This window comes from Anas acuta, chromosome 20, assembly GCF_963932015.1.
Source record: "Anas acuta chromosome 20, bAnaAcu1.1, whole genome shotgun sequence".
NCBI lineage: Eukaryota > Metazoa > Chordata > Aves > Anseriformes > Anatidae > Anas > Anas acuta.
Window position 1 is genome coordinate 9,205,149 of NC_088998.1, and position 18,007 is coordinate 9,223,155.

The following is an 18,007-nucleotide window of genomic DNA, read 5'->3' on the forward strand; positions in this document are numbered from 1 at the left end:
CAGCGACAGCCCCCTGCACTGCAGGCCACTTTGTCACACAAGGGAAGGAAATGGTGCTGTGAGCACTGCAGGCAGGTGGGTTGTGCCGTGCTGTGCCAGGCTGTGCAGTGCAGTGCTGTGCCATGCAGTGTGGTGCAGTGCCGTACTGTACCATGCCATGCAGTGCTGTGCAGTGCCGTGCAGTGCTGTTCTGTGCTGTGCCATGCTGGGCTATGCAGTCCTGTGCCGTGCTGTGCCATGCTGTGCAATGCAGTGCCATGCCGTGCTGTACTGTGCAGTGCTGTGCAATGCAGTTTGGTGCTGTACTGTGCTGTGCCATGCCATGCAGTGCTGTGCAATGCAGTGCCATGCTGTGCAGTGCTGTGCTGTGCCATGCCATGCCATCCTGTGCCGTGCCATGCAGTGCCGTGCCGTGCCATACAGCACCCTTCCCACTTCCACCCCCATTTATCCCACACCACCAGCCTCCCACCCAACCCCTCCACCCAGCCCCACCACCTCAGCGTAGTGTCCCCAAACCCCCCCTCCCTCCACTCTTCCCCCTTTCCCTCCCCAAAACCGGGACCTTCCCTCGGGGCAACCATCCAGGACCCCCCCCCGATCCACGGCGTGCGCGCCCCCCACCCCCACACCCCCCCTCCATATCCCGGTCCCGCGCCCCCCCGGCACCCCACAAACCGCCACGGGGGGGCCGGGTACCCCTTCATTAACCCCCCCTTAACCCCTCCTTCACCCCCCCCGGGTCCTCCCCCGTCCCCTCCCCCGGCGGGGGCCGCCTGTGCGCGGCGCCCGGCGGCGCTGGGCGAGGCCGGGGCCGGCCGGGGCGAGGAGCGGCTGGAATCACTTCCTGCCGCCGCTAGGCCCCGGGCAGCGCCGCGCCGCGCGTCCATGGGGCCGGCACCCCTCAGGTGAGCCCCCCCCCCCCCCGACAGCCTTCCTCCTCCTCCTCTTCTTCCTCTCCCTCCTCCTAGCGGGGTTGGGGGGCGCGGCGCGGCGCCGTCCTGTTGTGGGGCGCTGGTTTTTGGGACCCCCCCCCCCCACCTCCTCCTCTTCCTCCTCCCCACGCACCCCGGTCCTCGTGGGGATGAGGGGTGAGGGGGGGTTAAGGGGGGTTATGGGGGGGTTTATGGGGTGCCCACGCGTGTCCTGCTTCGTGTCCTTGTCCTCAGGGGGGGTGCACCCCCTAGGGACACCCCCCCCCCCCCGCTGGGATATGGTGTACAGGGTGTGGGGAGGGTTATGGGGTGTTATAAGGGGTATGGGGTTATAGGGGGGTGGGGGGTGTCCACGCGTGTCCTGCTTCGTGTCCTTGTCCTCACGGGGGGTGCACCCCCTAGGGACCCCCCCCCTCCCACGGGGGATGCGGTGTATGGGAGGTTAGGGGGGGTTATGGGGGTTATAAGGGGTATGGGGTTATAGGGGTGTGTGTGGGGGGGTCCCCACGCGTGTCCTGCTCCGTGTCCTTGTCCTGAGGGGGGGGTGCACCCCTAAGGACACCCCCACCCCACCCGGGGATGCGGTATACCGGAGGGGTTTGGGGACTTAGGGGGGGGTTATAGGGGGTAGGGGGGTTATAGGGGTGTGTTGGGGGTCCCCACGCGTGTCCCGTTCCGTGTCCCCGTCCTGCGGGGAGGTGCACCCCTTGGGGACCCCCCCCCCCCACTGGGGATGCGGTGTACCGGAGGGTGGAGGGGGATATAGGGGATTATAGGGGTTATGGGGTTATTGGGGTGGAGGGGGGGTCCCCACGCGTGTCCCGCTCCGTGGGCTGCAGGGAGGTGCTGGGGGGGGGGGGGGCGCGTTGGTGGTTGGCAGCCGGGGGGCTGCGGGCACAGGGGGGGGAGAAGGGGGGGAAAAAAGGGGGGGGGGGCGCTGCGGAGGAGCAGGAAAACAAAAGCAAAAGGACGGTGGGGAACAAGCGAGCCCAGCCGGGCCAATGTGGGAAAGCACCGGGAGAGGGGGGGGGACACGGCGGGGCTGGGGCTTGCCCAAAGCCCCCATGGGGCTGCAGCTTGTGGGGGGCTCCAGGGGGGGCTCCGTGCCCCAAAAGCTGGATGCGATGCACCTGCCCCGGCTGTCGGGGTGCGGAGGCTCGGTTGGGCAGGGGGCTGGGGGCTGAGGCTCAGCGCTGCCTTCCTGCTCCTGCCGGGGGGGCGTCGGGGAGGCTGCGGGCAGCCCCCCGATGTGCTCGGCGCCTGCCAAGCCTTCGCCTCGTGTCCCGCGTAATTGAGGCTCTGGCACGCTGCTTCGCCTCCTCCAGCTGAAATATTAAACAGTAGTAGAAGGCGCGGGCGGTAAACAAAGCGGAGGCATCGCTGCCCCCTCCCTGCCCCAGAGGATGGGGTCGTGTTGTGGGGGCTTCCCGCAGGAATCGCCCCGGACACGCGGCTCTGGAAGCTCCCCGTTCCTTCAAAAGGATAAAGCCAAACGTTTGCTTATTAGTTGAATTGATGTTGCTTGCCTTGCCTGGGACAGTCGGTGCATGACCTCAAGGTGTGGATAATCGAGGTAATAACAGTCTGATCCGAAGCAAGCAGCAAACCTAAAATAATTAGGGATCCTGACCTCCTCCCTCTGAGAACGAATGTCCTTCCGCGCTGCACCGAAGGCAGCTGTGACTACCGCAGGTTCTTTTATTCTCCTGTAGAGGTCTTATAATGAAGGCTGCTGGGAGCAAAGTTGAGATGTTTGAACATTAAGAGGCTAGGGAGGGATTTCTCAAACTTCGAATTTCTGGGAGAAAACTTCCAACGCTTGCTAAATAATTCAAATAGTTGGAGAGAAATCAGCTTGCAGTGAGTGCATAAACAGGAGGGCTCCGCGTAGCTGTACAGGGCCCGCTGTGGCAAAAGCAAGTCAGTTGTTTTTGGGAGAGGCTGGGCACTTGCAGGGCTTCCCCAAGGACACCTGTGACACCAAACCCAGGTGTTCACGCTCTCTTTTACACCAAACTTTCACAGCTGCCAGAATCAAGCCTGCCTGGAAGCACCTGCCTGGTGCCACTGGGTTTTGGCACTGGGACCGGGTGGGTTTTGGTGCTCCGGGAGTGGGGAGCTTCGTGTCCAGGCTCCTGCATGGGCAAAGGGCCCCGTGCACCGCCTGGGGGTGGCCGTGGGGTGATCTCCCCATCCCCGAGTTGCCCTCGCTGTTTTTTTTTTTTCAGGTTTGGCTTGCTCAGGGCTCCTCCTTCTTTTCTCAACCTCCGTGCCCGTCACTAGGAGATGGGCACGGGTAAATAAGATCCTTTGTCGGGGGAACTCCAACAGCGGCTGCTTAAATGATTCCAGAGAATAGAAATCCTCTCGCCCTGCCCAAGCCCTTCTGCAAAGCTCGGGGGGGTCAGGTCAGGACTGGGTCCTGGCCAAGACCTGGAGCTGTGGTGCTGAGCCACACGGCTCACGGTCATCGGTCATGGGTGCATGGGGAAGGGCCAAAAACCCCTGCAAGAGCAGTCCGGGAAGGGTTTGGGTCTGCTTCAGAGAAACCTCTGGACTTGTGTGCGCTTATCCGAGGCGGGATGCAAACCATCTCGCGCTGGAATGGAAATATTTATTTTAGCCCGTCTTATTATAAAGTCAGATTTCCCTGCCAGGCCTTCTGGAGGGCTGGAGCTGGGCTGCGTACCTCTGCAGATATGTGCTTTATTTGAAAGCTGGCTTTATTGACATAATAGCACTTAAATTGGTCCATGGCTCTCGGATGCGATAGGCGGGCGTGCTGTAAAGGATTGTGCGGACCCATTGGCTTGTGGATAAACATAGCAAAACAACCCTGCAAAACGGTGATGTGACTGCGCTGCTGGTTTGCTCTGTACAATGCCTGTGTTTAAAAATACCCAGGGCTGACAAAATGGGGTTAGAATGAGGCTTCAGCCTTAGGTTTGAATTTTTCCCAGGTTTTATGAGCCAGGCGGGTTTTTAGTGGGACCTGCAGAGGGGAAAAGAGCTGGGCTGGGCGGAAAGGAGTGGGTCCCGGGGAGCCCCGGTGATGCTGAAGAGCACGGGGCAGAACTGAAAGGAAGGGCAGCACTTTAATTGCCTTTTCCTTATTTTTTTTTAAATTTTATTTCACATTTCTTTGAGTATAGTCGGATGAAACGAAAGAAATAAAATGCAAGTATTCTGCTGAAATGTAAAAATAGAATAAAATAAAATTTTATCAGGAAAATAAACTGAAATGGAAGTTCCCCAGCGTACCGAACGGCCAGAGAGCTCCACACTGTGCTGCACTTAGCCCCTCAAACTTAGGGTTAGAGCCGGGGGCTTTTTGCCACCCGAGCATCCCTCGGGGTCTGCAGCGCCTCGGGAGGTCGAGGCAGGGCCGGTGGCCTCCTGCTCTCACCGGGCTCAAACAAGTTTGGATGGAAACACCTACAGGGCGTGTGTGGCGCAGGGCTCCTCTGAACCGAGCCAGTGCAGAACTTGAGAAATAGGTTAAGCATGCTGAAGAGGGTGAGGCTGTTGGTTTTCTCTACCTGACTTTATTTGCGAAGTGACAGGAATTTTGACAGCCTTTGTGTCTTTTTTAGCAAATCAAGTGTCATGCCAGGTTTGCCTGTGGATGAGATCATTTGCAAAATATGCTTCCCAGCTTGCTTCAGGCATAATTCATTGTGTCAACTGCAATTGCTCATTTGCTAGGAACTGTGATTCATTAGCGATATTTATTTTTTTTCTAAGTTCAACTTGTTTTTAAGCAAATGTTTGGAGGCAGAACAGAAAATTAAAAAAAATATATATATATATATATATATATATATATATATATATATATATATACATGAAATCCTACAGCGTTTGTACCCACAAATGCTGCCGTTACAGGAAAACTTGTTAACGTGACACGATCCCGGGCAGGGAGAAGCAGTCCCGGGGTGAGTTCAGCTGGGCGGCGTTGCGCTCCTTTTTGTCATGTGATGGCTCCTAAATGGGGACGGAGGTAATAAAAATCATCCTGCGGGGACAGCCTGTGCCGCGCGGAGCCGCGGGTGGATGGAGGGAGCTCGCCGGGCTCCCTTCCCCTGCCAGAGGGGTCTCGGAGGGCTGAAACCCATGGGGACAGCAGCAGGACGGGCGCTTGTAGCTGCTCGCAGGACTTGGGCCGCGTGTGCCGAGCGTGGCCGCTTGTTCAGTGCGGTGCTGGAGACCCTCCGAAGCTCGCCGCCCCTTCAAATGAAGATAAATGGCTCTTGGCACGGGCTCGGTGCTCCATGTGCTCCCAGCGCTGCTCGCAGACAGCCTGCTTCTGCTTCAGCCTTTTGCAGGTCCTCACATCAAGGTTTTTTTTTTTATATAATTTGCATGTCAAGTACATTTTTATGTTTCGTTTCCTATCGAGGCAAATATTTCAGCGCATTTTTTCCCTTAGGTGGGTGGATGGGGCGGAGAAATCGCCGCCGCTGCTGCTTCAGCAGCCACCAGCTGCCCTCCAGTAACAAACCGGCGTGGGGGGGGCTGCGTAAATGGGTACAGTTTTTGGAAAAAAAGGTGGATTTTCAAACTTCTGGGCGAATCCGATCTGTCCACTTGAACACAAGGAACTTGGCAGGTCCTACCCCATCCCGATGCAGTGATTCTCAACACCCATCGGGGTGGCCATATATAGGCACCGGGGCGAGATGCTGCGCCTCACCTCACCAAGACACAGCCAGCATTGGGACCCGATAATCACGAGGGAAAAAAGGAGAAAAATCCTCTTTCCTCATGGTGTCCGATTTGTAACCATCGGGGCTCTTCGGGGTCTGTTGGTCCTGGGGGAAGGAGACGGATGTGTTTCATCCCGGGGTATCTGGAGCCGGAATTTCGGCAGCGGGTTGAGGAGCAGCGCGTGCGAAGCGTTGCGAGTTAAATATGACCCAGCTTGTGCTTCGTCAGGCTCGTGGGCCCGATGGCAGCGCAGTTGTGTGGAAAGGGTCCTGTGTTCTGGTGCCAGCGCTGGCTGGGCTCCACGAGCGCATTCGTATCATGCTATCCACCGGGGAAGCATATGGCAGCCTCGGTTATATATATTGTGTGGGGGGACATATTTCACATGCCAGTTCTCGCTGTCATAGGACAAACATTTACGCTCCGATTATATGAGGCATTAGCAAAACAAGAGCGGGGCTGGAGAACACCATAATTTCCTGCGGAGATGTCGTAAAAGACGCAGTTTAGCGAAGATACAGCGGTGGCACAACCGAGGAGCGATGATGCTCAGCCCTCAGTGCTTCCCAGCACGCGAAGCTGTGCAGGGATTATGCTGCGCAGAGGCACGAGATGCAGGTGTGTAAACACAGCTGGCATTTTGGGGCATCCCATGTGGAAGGCAGTGGCCCGACAGAGACAGGGAGAGAGGTTTTGCACGCTCGGAGGCTGGAAGTGCTCGGTTTGGGAGGACAGAGGCAGCTGGGGCCGGGCAGCACGGGGCAGGAGGCACCCACCCGCTGCCCTGGCACCCGCACGGTCCCGTGGGTGCAGGCATTTCACGGAGATGCTGAGCTGAGCCCTCACAGCCTGTGGGATCGGGGTGCCCACGAGCAGGGGCTCTCCTTCCCCATAGGTGTTTGCTCCCTGGAAAGCTTTGGAAGGGCTGCACCAGCTGGGGCAGCCCTTGCAGGAGTAAAGCTGGGCAGGGTGATGTGCTGTGGGTTACCTTTGGGATCACGCTCCCACCACAGATTCGGGTTTTTGTGATTTGCTTACAGCCGTACAGAGGATTTGAATCACTCTGGCTGATCTCAGCCCTCCTGACGAGTTTTGACAGACTCCGTTGCCTGACTTTGCAGCCTTTTACTTCATTTTTTTGCAGCGTGTCTGAGCTGCAGGCCAGCCTCCCGGCCGGGGGCCGTGCCACTTGATCGCTGCTCTGCACAAAGAAAAGTTGTGTTGAAACTTCGTCTGCCTGCTTTGCTGCTCCCTCTTCCTTTTGTGCGTGCCTCTTCATACACACAGACGTCGTGGACGCATGCCTGTGCTTACCAGAACATTGCTGCTCGGGTTTAGCTGTCTCCCAGTTAAGAGTAAAGTTTGCACAGGGGTTATGATTGCATTTTTCACATGAGCGCTGCCGTGGCCACGGAACCCGAGCCTGCAGAGCAAGGACAAAGCCATCCGTACGCAGGGCAATAACAACAGCAGAAAAAAACCTTATCCTGGTCTGTGGCTCTGGTATATCACCGGGAATGAATCAGGTGAATCGACAAGTTTAAAATGCCCTTTTTTTCATAAAAGTGTGCCTGCCTCGGGTCATGCTGCCCGGGGCCCGCTAGGAGCCAGGGGAAGGGGTGCCCAGGCGCACAATCAGAGCATTAAATTTTGACTCTTGTTTAAGCACAGTCTCTGCTCTTAATGCATCATTAACACGGCTTTCTGCATTTCGTTCGTTTCCCATTACAGCCCCAAGTTCTCTCTGTTAATTTTTGTATGTTGATATTTTTGTTGTCAGCAGTTTTTTCGTTTTTTGAAGCCTATAAAACCATTAGTGTGAAAGCAGATTAAAAAGATACGTTACAATTAAAATGTTAATGAAATCTGCATCATACAACTTTTGAAACCATTTAGGCATTAATCTTTTTTTTTTTTTTTTTTTTGGTCCTGTGTCCATTAACTCTGGCGATTCTTATTCTACACTGACCCCTGCTGAGAGAGCTGCGCTATAATTGGATTTTAAAAGAGTGGGGGAAGAAAAGGAGGGAGAGGGGGAAGCCTTTTAGAAAGTGGAAGCTGGGAGGTTCACCGTGGCTCTCTGGGGGTGTCTGCAGGAATAAAAAGCCCCCGAGCTGTGGGGTCCTGCTGCCAGCAGGGCTGTGTGTGGCGAGGGCGTCGCATCGGGTGCTGGTGAGTTTGTGAAGGGTTTGGGAAAAGAGGAAATAATTTGTTGTTACGGCTTCGTGTTCTCTCCCTTCCTCCAAAACGGTGTTTCTAGAGGTTGGGTGATTATGATTATTAATTATTTTTAATAGGCTTTCTGCAGTTTGCACTATATTTGGAAGGGGGCCAGTGCTTCCCCCCCCCCCCCCCAGCTGCGGGGTAGGCTGAAGAGAAGGGTTGGCTAATCCTTGGGCCGTGCAGCGAGCCGAACAACGGGACTTCTTGACTCATCAGACAGTTCCTAGGAACCGTGCCATGGCTTCTCCAGGTCCACGGGCTGCGCCTGGCTGTTCGAGCCCTGCCAAGCCTCCAGCCCATCGAGAACACTCTGTGCTGCTCAGCCCGAGCCGTGCTCGCTGCCTGGGTGCCTTCTCTTGAAGGTTTCTGGACGTTTTCCTTGTGTGCTAAGAGCTGCCCATCGCCCTGCAGGGTGTTGGGGAAGGTTGTGAGCGCGGATCCCTTGCTGAAGGCTTTCTCAGCACGGGGACGGGGCATGGGCTTGGCAATGGGCTTGGCAACGGGCTGGGTGTGCCGCTGAATGAGGCAGTAAGGTGAGGGGATCAGCCGTGAAGTCAAAGGATGAGCGCATCCTGATGAGGGAGCTGGCTGGCAGCCCAGAGGAGTGGTGTCCCAGCCCAGCTCGCCTTCGTGCTGCGAGCAGGGCTTCAGGGAAGCTACGTGGGAACTGGGAGGTTGCAGGGCAGCGGGGCTGTCCGTGCAGGGCAGGTGGTGGTGTGGTGCTGAGCAGGACCCTTCTGAGCCCCCCGAACCGTCCGGAGCTGGGACTTCTGCAGGGCTGGGGGGAAAGTGGGGCTGCTTGGGGTTCAGTTCACGTCCTGTGGAGCCGTGGGCACCGAGCAGGTCCCCACAAGGGACCCCACGTTGGACAGCGTTGGGTGATCCAGGGCTGCCTTGAGTTCTGAGCTCCCCGTTTGCGTGCAGATTTTGAAGCGTTTTATCTCCTTTTGAAGTGGGTAAATAATTTAATGCGTAACGTTGTTGTTCCGTGTCAAGTGGTTAGGCACTGCCTGAATTTATAACCTGAGAATTCGGGGCAGGGACTTAGAATCATTTCACGTGATGTGACCACGAGGGTCACGGAGCGTAGCTCCACCTCGGTGCAGCTCCGTGGGTCGGACGAGCTTGTGACGTGCACAGGAGTGCGGCTGTCCTGGTGTGTCCCTGGTGTGTCCCTGCCCAGACAGCACCCCCAGGGCATGGGGCCGGCCCCGGGAGGCGCTGGGGGCCGTGGTGTTGTGTGCTCCCCTTCCCCAGGGGCACAGGGGTTTCCCCTGCTCTCTCCCACCTCCGAGCAGGGAACAAAGGCGTCGCTGTTGGAAATCCCTGGCTCGCTCCAGCGATGTGCCCGGCAGTCGTGGGCCAAGGAGAGGGAGCAGAACAAAGCAGCCCCAAATGTCCCCCGGCGCACGCTGCTGGCACGGCGAGGTGAGCTGCTGTGCTGCAGGCCTGAAAAGGAGCACGCCAGGATCGATAACCTGAGCAGCCCAATAAAATCTGTGGGAATTTCATTTGAAGTCACTTGAAGAAATCCAATAACTCTCTTTTTCAGACAACTGTTAACTCCTTTTCTCTCTTTTTCCATTGTGCAACCATGAACATGTTATGCTCAGCTCTGTGCAGGGTTTTGGACCCACCGGTGCTGGTGATGCTCCTTTTTCCAGACTGCAATGCCAATTTTGGCACACAGGCTCTGTTATATCCTTGCATGGTGTTGGCATTTCTGGTCCTGTAGCCTTGATAGAACAGGCACTCCTGAAGAGAGTGGCGGCAAGTTCCCAGCCACTCGATATCTTTGTGAATATTTTCACAGTCAAATTTAGGAAGTTTCCTCGTGTACGGAGCGATGCAGAGGGAGGACTTGTGGCTGCTGCCTGCGCGGGTAGATCCTTCTCTGCAGGCAGCCCAGAGCTGTTCAGCTGTTATCAAGGCTCGCAGATCTCACCCAGACCACAAATACTTATTTTATTTTTTAACCAAATCCCAGCATGTACTTCCTATAAAGACGCAGCCTCTTCAGGCTGGCCGGGCTCTGCGTGGAGCCTTGCTCGGCAGGAGCTGCTGCCTGGAGGTGAGGGATCTGCTGCAGGCTGGAGGATCACTTGCTGAGCTTTCCATCTGGTCCCGAGGCTTGCAGGGGACAAACCCATCGCCCACCCCATGCTGTCTGCATCGATTCCCTTCCTCAGGCTGGCTGGAGCAGCATGCAGCCAGGTGAGAAACCCAAAAACTCACCCTTAGCATTCTGCCCCGCCACGTGCTGGGGACGTGGGTTGTGGTTAGCTGGGGTTTGAACCTCCTGGCTGGGGCTGTTGGGCCCCGGTGGCACGGTACCCGTGTGACACACCGGGACGTTACCTTCCCACCCACATCCCTCACTAGATGTAGGTAGGGAAATCTAGAGGGAAACGCTCTGTGCCCACATCCAGGAGCTGCCATGGGGCCTGCAGGAGCAGGCGGCCTCTCCCCAACCCTCCCGACCAGCTCCCGGCCTGATTAACACCAGCAATTAGCACCTCAGCAGCACCCAGCGAGCTGCTGGGGGGCTCGGGGGCTGCCAGCAATCAGCTCAGGGTCGGGACCATCCCAGACAAAGCGTCAGGGGCTGTGGGGTCCCCATTTCCAGCACCCACGAGGGGCTTTGCGGCCTACTGGGAGTGCCACCACCGGCCCGGTGTTGATGCGGCGTGCCTAATTGTGTTACGGCTTAATTTGCGGCTCCTTGCTTAACTGGCAGGGAACATCAGAGGCTCTTGTGAAATCTACTGCGCCGTAGCATCGGCACAGGAAAAAGCTCTGCCTTCTGTGAAGCCAGACTGTTGCAGCGTAATTTTTGTTTTGTAAGATTTTGAAAGGCGGTGTTGCAATATGTAACAGTAGAATAGTGGGAAGATGGTCAGGTGGTGCTGAGGACTTCAACAGACAGATTTCATGTCTGTGTGTTTTTGCAACACCTTTCTATAAAGGGAAACATAATTTAAAATATGATTACTTAGTGTTGTAACAGTCTTCTCAAACGTTTTTGCATTATGCAGAGATCATTATCAGAGGCTGATATTAACTTGCAAAGAATATTATGCAAATCACTCTCCTGTTCTTCTAAAAAGAAATTTCCTTCATAATGCAAAGCGTGACAAAAAAAAATTGTGCAGAAGCTTTTGGCAAAATTACATTCAGAAGATGTAACAGTTTTTCTGCTTACTAGCACAATCCATTTGTGCCTTTCTGCTGGATTTTCTCAACTCAAGCTGATAAAATGTGAATTTTAAAACCAGGGCAGGGTTGCGTGAGGGGGGGATATTGTACCTCGTGGGTTCAGGGGGAAAGGGGGAGAATTCGTGTGCTCAGGACATTGCTTCAAGCCCCCGTGAATGGTCACTGTTGGTGTGAGGGCTCGTCCTGCCCCAAGCCTCTCCAGCCCTGCCCACTTCGTGTTTCTGGGCATCAGCACGTTCCTGCAGGAGATCCTAGCCCTTGCTGAAGTCGTGGTGAATTGGCCACTGACTCCATCCCTCATCCATTTTTTTTTTGTGTTAGAAACTCCTTGTATCGGTTCTGATCTGCTCCCGGTACAGAAACCAGACTCCACTGGGTCGTTCTATAGGTATCAGATGTTCTGCTGTATGGATTGATTGACAAAAATAGACCCTAATAAATATTGTAACCAGCTCATATGGCTAAAATATTTACAGGCTGTGGATGGCAGTGGGAGCTGAAAAGGCTCATTCACTGCAGAACCCCGTTTTTCAGGCACTTCAGGCCATTTTGAAAAACTGTAGCCTTTGTCCTGAAATTTCTTTAGGCATTTCTCAATACAAATGCGATTGAGAAAGGTCAGTAATATTCAGAGATATATATTGAATTATCCTGTTGTAAAGTAGCAGAGTGAGTTTTCACCAGCACGGGAAATTTTCAGACTATTTTTTTTTTTTGTCTGGTTAGATAACTCAATATTTTAAAATCAAACCAAATTAGATAAATAAGCTGGAAGTCATAGTTAGCATTCATCAAGCAACTTAGGCTGGATGCTCAGGCACCGACCGACTCCACCTCTAGCTGCAGGGTTTCCCCGTTATTAGCGGGTGAATACTAATCCTTGCTCCTGCTCTGCTGCAGTGTGCAGAGGAGCAGATCCGTCAGGGCCTGTCCATCTCAGAAGGATTTGTGTGTGTCGGTGCTCAGCTGGGTAACACCGCACAGGAGAACTTGGGGCACCCCAAAAGTGGCCGCGGGGTGCAGCTGCTGCAGTGGTGAGGGGTGGCAGAGGTGAGGGGTGGCAGCAGCTGGCTCCTGGTTAGCCCCGGGCATTTCCCTGCAGCCTGCTTGCTGAGTTTCGGGAAAAGGAGTGTTTGGTTTGGGTTGTTATTTTGTTTGGTTTGGTTTGTGTGAAGGATGAATCAAAGCGGCGAGGTGTTCCGCTCTAACCGCGGTGGCAGGAAGGCATATCTGATCGTCGGGGTTTTCGTTTCCTGGATGTTTCCCCTCGCAGCGTGGAGGAGCTCTGCCGAGCGCGTTCCTGCAAACCTCTTCCTGGTGTCCCCTTGAAAATGGGGACGCTGCCACGCGCACATCCAAGCGCAGCTCCAGCTCTCCCCGTTTCTGCTCCAAGGCTCTTCTGGAGGCACGTGCTGATCCCATGGTGCAGGTTGGGGGTTGATGGGCAGCTGTCCCACCAAGATCCCCCATTCCTGCAGATCCCCATGGGGCTGGAAGAAAACCTGCACGTGTCTGCTGCAGCTCGGGCAGGATCCGTCCCCAGGGCTGATGCACCACCCGTGCCGTTGTGTTCGGTGCTGGGTTCACCCAGACAGCAGGCTAATCTGTCGCAGCAGACCATTAATTTCTGTTTCCCAGTGTTCCCCTTGTATTTTCGGCCGGACGCAGGGGCCGTCCTTCTTCCTAAATTGCCGCGCTGTTGCCGTTCGCCACCAAGCAGCTGCCGGTGCTGCGCCGCGGAGGCAGCAGGGATGCTCTGCGCTGCGTCTTTATCCAGGAATGTGTGCTGTAAATGGGGCAGAGGGAAGTTTGCTCCCCTGAACTGCTGCAGTTAGAGAATAAGGCAACGCTCCTGCATATAAATGGCTGATTTTCCTTTTCTTTTGGAAAAGCCTGTAAATGGAAGCCTCGGGAATGCTATCTGAGGGAGGTTTTGGGTGGTGGCCACAACTCCTCGTCCTCATGTGCATCGCACCCGCTCTGGGTGCCCAGGGATGGAGGCAAGGGCTCAGGAAACCCTGCCCAGGAGTTTTAAGCTAAAGGCAGACTTTTCTGGCCCCTAACTTACTTTTTTTTATAAGGAAGCCTAAGCTCTTCATGAAGGCTGTGGTACAACGAGGCAGAATTTCCTTGGGTTTGGTGGTATTTCCTAGAAGAGCATTGGCAGCGCTGCTCATCAAGTTCCCTCCTGTTGTTTTCCCCTCCTTCCCAGTAAACCTGGCATTAGATCGTGCACATCAGGGGTGTCCTCTGCCCTCTGCTGCTCTTCTGCAGGCTTTGTCCCCACCTGCCCCGCTGCTGCCCATCCCCTGCCTCTCCCTCGTGCTGGAGTGGAAGAACCTTGACTCAGAGCCTGGCATCGGCGAGCGGCTGAGCTTCAGCCCAAAGAAACCAAAGCAGATATTGCAACCTTGAAGAATCTTGTAGGACTTAAAAGTTTTAATTAAAAATCTGGCTTGGTAGAGGGTATTTTGTTTTAGTATGGATGTCTTCATTTCTTTTGCAAAAGAATTAAATGAAACCCTTGGTATTTTTTTTTATTTCTGCATATTTATTCTTCAACTTGAAGCATTAGAAAATAATTGAGTAAAACAAAATCCACAAGGCTTCAAATTACCTCTAGCTTAATGTTTTATTTAAGAGGTTTGCTAACTGACATTCTTTATAATGAATTAGGTCACACGGCTCTAAAGAGTGTTGTGGGTTTTCTTTTTTACATTTCAATGTGAGCGCTTCCCCCATCGTGCGGCGCGGGCTGAGCTCCGTGCAGGGCTGTGCGGCCGCGGCGTCGCCGCCGCTTTGTGGCTCCCGGTCTCCCCAGCGCGGAGAATCTCGCTCTAATTATTCTCAATCACACTGGTGCAAATGAATATATCCATGTTTGGAGGATTGAAACCGTGTTGTCATGGCAATCTCTGTAAGGTCATGAGAAACTCATTGATATTGTTCGCCGCCTCTCCCGGGAGACCTCGTCTACCTTTGCAAAACTATGGGGTTGGGTGTTTTGTCTAATAACTTTAAAGCATAATTTTGTCACAATTTGGCTAAAGGGACCCTCTGGTGAATAGCCTGCTTGTGTTCTGAGCGAGGCAGGGGTGGCCAGACTGGGAGGGGTGTGTGGGAGGACAGTTACCGCACCGCCCCAAAACAAGCACCGCGCTCCGCAGCGGGGCCCGGTGCCTGGCTGCCCAAATTGCCCCGGTGTGTGCCAGGTGGCCGGGATCACTGCAGGTGTCACCTGGTCCCCTTCTGTTGGGAAAGCCTTTGTTAAATATGATTTAAAAAAAAAAAAAAGAAAAAAAAAGTGCTTTCTTGATTGCAGGAGGTGCAGCAGCAGCAGGAGCCCTGCTCCTGGTGCACTGGGTGCCCCTGGTGCACTGGGTGCCAGCCCCGGTCCCCCACGGTCCCCCACGGCCACGGGTAACGTGGCAGGGCGCGGGTCCGTGCGAGGACGGCGCCGGGGGATGCGGTCACTGCCGAGGAATGTGGGCAGAGAGACAAGCTTGGTGCTGGGCCGTAACGCCGCGAGTCACGCGTGCAGCGCGGCCGCTCCCAGCGCGCCGTGCGGGAGGGGGTCATTTAAAAAATATGCGGTGGGTAAACACGGGCAGAAGTGGCACGGGCAGCAAAGCAGGGGTTCTGTCCCGCTGCCCGGGCAGAGCCCGAAGGAGATGATGGGGAAGTCGCAGGCTGCTTTTATTTGGTTTTGGAGAGGTAAGACGTAAAGGAGGAGGCAACAAAGTGCGTTGGAGGGGGTGCGCAACGAGGCTTTAAAGGTACAAGGGTGAGTCTCTGCTTCTGTGAGCTGCCGCTGGGGAGAGGTGCTAACTCTTAAATTTGAACTGTACTAAACTAAAAAGTTATCCCAAAAAGCAGTTTCTTCTGTTTAATAACTTTTTATGACAACCTTTTGCTCGCTTGGACGGCAGCAGCTCAGATGACGTTACAGATGCCTTGGGTAACGGGCTGAATTAATTCACCAGAGCTGGCATTTTGCAAGTCTTGGTTGAAGTGATCCTTGTAGCTGTGGTTTTACATTTCTGTACTTCCAAGTTTTTGCTTAGAAAAAAAAAAAAGACAGAACTGATTGCTGTTGGTAGAGAGAGAGCCACTGAAGCATTTTGATTTGCAACTAAATGCGTGCAGGTTAAATCCAGAATTCTTTTGCTAGCCCAGAGAAGCTGCACACACGCACATCTATATTTAAAATAAAAACTAATAAAATAAAAAAACACCCAGCACCCGTTGTCCCGTGCCTTGTCTGCCCGTCAGAGGGGTGGATGGCTGTGAGCTGACTTTCTGCAGAACTTTACAAGTCTCTCAGTTTAAAGGTCTTAAATCATAATCCCGGGTAATTGCTGTAGTTAAGGAAAGGTTTCGTGGTTCCAGGTGTAATTATGAGTTGAGTTTAAAAAAAAACACAACCACAGAGCAAGTGTAATTTAAAACTAAAAGCTTACTTACATTTTTAACAATTATTTTTAATGATCTCTTTTTTCCTGCCTGTGTAACTACAAGGGGACAGCAGCACGGGGGAGCAGAGGGCTCCTGCCCGCAGCACGGTCCCGTCCCTGCCTTCGGTGGGCTCCTGCTGCTGGGATGAGCTTCCAGCAGCGCCTCTGCCTGTGGATCTAAGCTCTCGTCTCACCCCTGGGGATAAGCTGCTTTTTCCCCAGGAGAAAAGTGGCTTTTTACAGGGTGACAGCTGAGCACCGTCTGCCAATTCCCCCGGCACAGCCCGGCCTTGCTGCAGGGCTGGATGGAGCTGCTGCCACCACCAGCACCTGGATCTGGCCCCGGCTCTCCCAGTGCTCAGCTTTGGGGGGGTTTGAGCCCCTCCAGGTCTTCGGGGCTTCCCGAGAAGTCCTCTGAACTTCCTCTGATCTGTTCTCGCTTTTCTATTTAACACCTGAGAACGTGGCAAGGAAGCTGTGCCAGGGGCTTGGCGCACCCGGCGAGGTGAACAACGGCACGCTGGAGCCTTTGATGCTCGGAAGGCAATTAATTGCAACTGCTGCAATGTTTGCCTTGTTTCCAAAACCTCAAATTATTCCTTGCGTTGTCTTTTGTCGGTCGTTTGCTCGACTAGCGTGTGCCTTTCTGCTTTAGTGACAACAACATGCAAGTAAGCAGAATGCCCAAATTTCTGAACAATGTCTTGTGGTGATTTCTTAATTTCCTGAGCGAGCACAAGGTTCTTGGGGTTTCATTCCTCTGCCAGGGAGGCTATATGCTCATGCAAAGTTCTTCATTGTAATAGGGGAAAAAATCAATTTGATTACTTTCATGTCAGCATGCATGTCTAATGGCTTAGAAGTTATTGCAGCCATAAAATATACAGTATCATTTCTCTCTCACTCTGAGATTTGACAGGATTAATATAGTCAGCATGAAATCTTAGTCATAAAGTCGACCATAAGTGATGGTAAAATTAGCTGCTGAAATCGTCTGCTTATGGAAAGCATCTTCTGTTTCTCCTTCTGGGAAAAAATACCAAGGGGCCGGCGTGTGAAGCGGCCCCGCGGCAAGCAGGGCTCTGCTGCCTCCCTCGAGTGCCCGCCGGTGCCAGCTCCTTTCTCTCAGCTGTTTTGGGTTGAAAAGCCGTGTTTCTGTGCACGGGTGGGGCTGGGGGAGTGGAGGTCGGGCTGAGCCAACCTCTGCTTCACCGTAGCCTTTGGTGGGCACCATTTGTGCGGGCGAGGAGGGCCTGGAGCCTCCTGCTCCTCTGTGGGGCCTGGTGCCGAGCTCCTGCTGGCCACGGTGGCTGCATCCAGCCCCCCTCAGAACATGGGTAAGGGGCCAAGGCCAGGCAGAGTAACGCTTTTCAGGTCTAAACGTAAACATTCTGTTAAAAAACAACCTTTGCTGTACCCCAGCAGAACGCTGTCATTTTGCATTTGAGGCGAAGGGGCCTTCCCTCCATGGGTCCCTGCGTGCCCAGCCCCTCTGTGGGGTCAGGGAATTGTGGCCAGGGGAGCCTGCAACAAGTTAAATGTGGAGGCACTGCTCTGCTGCCGCTCCTCAGCCCTCCTGCCGTGACTATTTCTGTGTGTGCTTGTCACCTACAGATTGACAGCCCCAGAGACTCCTTCTGATGCTCACCGAAAGATGTAGGAAAGATGAAAACGAGCCAGATTCTGGGTTGGTGTCCTTTTCCTTTATTTTTAACGGAATCAGGAGCTCGCTTTGTTAGCAGCACTAGGGTGCAGTTACCCTTTTCTTCCCAGAGCTCCTTTGGGCACCAGTTCAGCCCCCATAAGTCACGACCCTGCTTTTTGTGGTGGTTTGGCCACCGGTGCTTACGTGTGGGACAGGGCAGAGAAAGGTGTGGAGCTGAGGCACGGGACGAGCATTGGGTGGTGGCCGTGGTGTGTCCCACGTGAGCACACGAAGGAAAACACGTAAGTTTTTACTATGCCAGTCAAATTTCCATCCTCCTTGCCTCCAGAGTGGGGTATCACGACAGAAATCAAGAGCCAAGGGAGCTGCGAGGATCGCTAAGGCACGCAAACTTGAAACCTCGTTAATTTTTTAATGCCAACACGTTCTGGGAGATCCATTACACCGAAGCATCAGCCGAAGCGTGGTGTAAGGAACGTGAAGCCTTGGGGGACACACGCTGTATGTGCATGGCTGCGTGGCAGGCAGCTGGCTGGGAGGAATTTTGGGGACCCTGCTGTCCCCCAGGTGCCGCATCCCCTTCCAGCCGGGGGAAAGGCGCAGGGCTGTGCGGGATGTAGCTGCTATAACTCTTAAATTTTAATAATAGATTGCCATTAGTATCAGCCTTATATAATGCACGCCTCATTATTGCTTACTCCGAATAATTTCGCAGCCTCCTTATAGAACCTTGGAACTTTATTTGCTGAGTATAAAATATGCAGAAATGCATGAATAGTTTTAAGACTTGGTACCCTAAACTA

The 18,007-nt window shown here is 54.1% G+C and overlaps 1 protein-coding gene across 4 annotated transcripts in view; it reads left to right on the top strand.

The window, feature by feature from the left end:
- Positions 1 to 768: 768 nt before the first annotated feature.
- NACC2 (NACC family member 2) overlaps positions 769 to 18,007 on the top strand; it is a 45,395-nt gene continuing 28,156 nt past the window's right edge. Inside the window, exon 1 of one of the 4 annotated variants that reach the window (XM_068656764.1) lies at positions 769 to 908. The gene's annotated coding sequence lies outside the window, so the exon portion shown is untranslated. Of the gene's footprint in view, positions 909 to 4,957; positions 5,264 to 14,643; positions 14,799 to 18,007 lie in introns of those variants that run through there. The other 3 variants (XM_068656765.1, XM_068656769.1, XM_068656766.1) reach the window with 3 other exon arrangements.